Below are 4,263 nucleotides of genomic sequence, written 5' to 3' on the forward strand. Positions count from 1 at the left end.
ACAATGTTAGAACTTTTTTATTTTCATCAATTTGAACAATAATATATTTGAATATAGCATTTTAAATATTGGGCAGCATCCACTTAAGCAGACACTCAAGCATGGATGATTAATGTGTGGAGTGCAACACTCCATTTATATCAGCATTTAAGCTACCGGTATGTACTCTGCTAAATGTATTCCACTAAGGCTGCTATTGTCCAAGTACATAATTTCCCTGAGGGCAGTCCTCACTCTAATATGGTCCTTATCACAACAATTACAGTAAGATTTTTTTTCTTCTGCTTATCTTCTGTTTGATATCTGTTATCAAAATTCAGTCACATCCTAAAATATTCTTCTTCAAATGAGATATTTCTAAAAATAGTGTTCACCAAGGGAAGCTGCTATTTGACTCTAATAATTTTTGTATTGAAAGGAAATACCAGGGGTGTCTGGGTGGCTCAGTCAGTTAAGCATCTGCCTTTGACTCAGGTCATGATCCCAGGGTCCTTCGATCTATCCCTGCCATGGGGCTCCCTGCTCAGTAGGGAGTCTGCTTCTCCCTCTACCTCTGCCCCTCCCTCCAACTCATGCTCTCTCTCTTTCTCTCACTATCTTTCTCTCTCAAGTAAATAAATAAAATCTTTTTTTAAAAAAAGAAAGGAAATATCAAATTATTGTTAATATCCTGATATTTAATAATTATTGTTAATATCCTGATATTTAGTAATTCTAAATATTTAATTCAAGATAGACAAAGAACAAATTGGGAATTTTAAATTCCAGATTCTTAAGAAGTAACACGTTTTTTCATTTAGTCATTTAAGTAGTTACTAGATGTCTATTATGTGTCAGGCCCTGTGAGAGGCACTATGGAATCAGTGGAGAGTAAGAAAGATCACCTTCACGCAGTTTTCATTTAGGCGAGATATAGAAGTCTGGTGGTGGGGAGTGGGATGCAGAATGGAGATGGTGGTGGGTGCCCTCTTCAGGTAGCTGGTTATGGAACATGTCTGAAACAAGGGGGCAAGAAGTTGTAGTGGTGAATTGTAAGGTACCTGTGGGGCCTGAAATATCTTTGATCTACGAGGCTGTTATCCTTTTCATTGAGTTGGTCTATTTTTATAAGTTGTCCTGCCACACACTTTTTAAAGAAAAGGCCAACCATTGCTTCTCAATGTCATCCTGTGTTATCTGTTCCTCTTTCTTCAGCCAAATTATCATTTTTATTCCTGAGTAATATGTAGAAATACAGTCTTAGAACTCAAGATTTATCTTGGGAGATTATAGAAATGGGAGGTCTGGCAAAAATCAGAACTGATAAAATATAGGTAGCATTGACTAGTACGTCTAATATGAAAAATCTTCATGATCAAAGAAGGGGTCTGACACCAGAACTGTAGTCTTTATAAGGAAAGGACATGACAGTTGAAAGGCCAGTGCTAACACCATATCCAGGTGATCTAAAAAAGAACTACGCAAAGAGATAGGAAGAGTTGGAGCATGTAATCTTTCTGTTACTACATGTGTGCAGGTCTCAAATGGCTGGATGTCAAGATTAGTCTAAGTGTAGGCCATTGTATAAATCAAGTACTGAAAAAAATAAATATAAATAAATAAATCAAGTACTATAATATTTTTTGGGAAGGGGATCCTACTGTGGCAGGAACTGTGCTAGCATCTGGGGATACATAGCTCAGAATCATGAAAGCTATCCTTAGTATCTTCACACTAATGAAGTGGGCATACATATGCAAATAATAATATGGCCACGGAAGGGAGTGACTCTCCCCATGCCTCCGCCCACCAGGGGTTAGTGATTATCTCAGAGACTATAATAAACTGATTTAGCAGATAAATAACAATTTAACAGAAAACCCCATAACAAATGGACATTAACAAGTTCACTTCTGCTCCTATGAAGTAAAAAGGTAAATCATAAGAAGTAAATCAGAAAAGCATGCAGGACTAGGTTAAACAGACCACCTAAAAAAAGGAGAATGAGGTCATACATACATTGCTTTACCCTCGGCAGTCTAGCCATTAACTATAGAAGGCATAGTTTGGGGACTGTAGGTTTGAATAGAGTTAGATGGTATAAAGAAGTTGGGTTGCAGCATTCTGTATTTGACCTTGAAGGGAAAGAGATGTCCGGGTGTCCTCATACATGTCAGGAGAAAAAAAAAAAAATGGCATCCAGTGACTCTGTCAGAGACCTGGGAGGGCATGGAGTTAAACTAAGTCAAAGCAGCACCATCCAGAAGGGATTAGAAGCCTACAATTTTGAAACATGACTATTTATCTGCTCTTTGTATTATATTTTGTACTTCCTTAAAAAGGAAGCAAAGCTGCTTTTGAAATGTCATCTGGTCTCAGCTGTTTTGAGGGAAATAGGCTTCTGTCTATCCTAGGTCAAAATGTTAAGTCTATGAGAGGATATAGATGGTAGCTTGAGGAAAAAACCCCAAGATCAAGTGGTCTCGAGCTATATGTGGAGGCTGGGAGCAGGAAATGTCCCGAAAATGTCTCTCTCTCTCTTCTGCCTTTAAATTTAACAGAGTCCTTATAGAGGACTGACTAGACCTCAGTGTCTTGGCCTTTCTGTGAGGTAAACAGAATGAGAAGCGGCTGGAGAGGGAGCTGGTTCTAACATGTTCCGAGAGCCTGCTGTTTCAAAGTTTTACGCAGAAGGATGGAAAAGTGGATCACCAGATGTAAGACACTGATTCCTACACAGAAACCGCTGCTCACCATCCTGCTCAGACAGGGAAGCAAGGACTTGTATATTCGTGCAATCATGTATGACTTTCTCCATTTTATAAATATTCACCAACTGCCTCTTAAGTTCTATGTTTTCTATCAATGGCCAGAGAATGACAGAACTGCCATTACGTTGCTAGAGGCAAAGGTCAAGTCCCCCAGGAAGTTCAGAGAGTCCCAACACTTGCAGGAGAGGGAGCTGCTGCAGCTCTGGGTTCAGCATTCAGATGGACAGAACTCTGCATGGCCTGCTGGTGTATGATATCCCATCTGGTAGACTTCAGACAAACCAGGGCAGATAGGAAGGAAACTGCTCTATCATTCAACATGTCACTAACTGATTTGGAAGAGTTTCCTTCAGCTTCTGAATTCTGAGCATAGACACTTGAATGAGAGAGAAGTCAGTGACACAATACCAAAACAATAATTCTGCAGAAGAGAAGAGAGTGAACTGAAAGAGATATTGCAAGATCATGTGACATAAAAGAAAAAAAAACCATTAGTTTGGTAGGAAAATCAGATTTATTGTTCACTTACAATATAAATAAATCAGATTTATTGTTCACATATTCTATGCATTATATAGGTCATCTTAAATCCATCTGCATAATGATGCTTCATAGCAACTCTATTGATTCAGGTTTTATCATTCCCTATTCAAAGATGAGGAAACCGAAGTTTACTTAGTTGAGTTAGGCAACTTGCCCAAAGTCCAGCTAGTAAATATCAAAAGTAGAACTTATATAATATTTTTCCTATCCCAGAAATTTTCCAATATTACCAGAAATTAGAAGACATAGGTATTGGTATTGCGTCCATCATTAAACTGTCCTGATTTGGACAGGGTAATTTGACATTCTGGAGCTTAGTTTCATTATTTGTAAAATTATGTTGCCTTGGGTATACTCAATACTCATAATCACTATTGAAAACTCAGTCATGCTTTGGCTCTTTAAAAAGATAGTTCGGGGGGGGGTGGTGAGGAGGAAGGGGGAATGTGGAAAGGAAAAGACTGAACTAGTAAGGAAAATGGGCAGTAGAGGACCCAGTATAATAGATGAAAAATGTAAGAAGGGAATTGGGAGTCCCAGGCTGCGAAGAATATGTGTGTGTTGGGGGGGTGGGGGTGGGTGGGTGTGTGCACATTCATGCATGTATTCATGTATGTGTTCTATTGGAAAGTAGTGACAGAGAAGTATGTGACCTGAATCCCAGAAAAATGAGCTGGTCAACATACTCTCTATACACACACACACACAACTCACCACCACTACACCAACTAGTAACCTTGAAATCAGGGCAGGTTGTCTCAGAAGGTAAATACAAAATACAGAGATCACTGTTAGACAAGTGACATTTGGCCTTTTGGCAGGCCTGCCCTCAGAGTTAAGCTAGATTTTCCATTGCCCAGGACTCTCATGGATTCTGGTATGGTTCTCAGTTACTTCATCCTTTTTGCTCTTTATATATGATCCCTGTCCAGGAAACAGGTTGAGCTTAGAACTGTACAAGAAGGGCTGC

The sequence above is a fragment of the Nyctereutes procyonoides genome, unplaced genomic scaffold, assembly GCF_905146905.1.
Source record: "Nyctereutes procyonoides isolate TBG_1078 unplaced genomic scaffold, NYPRO_anot_genome, whole genome shotgun sequence".
Lineage (NCBI taxonomy): Eukaryota > Metazoa > Chordata > Mammalia > Carnivora > Canidae > Nyctereutes > Nyctereutes procyonoides.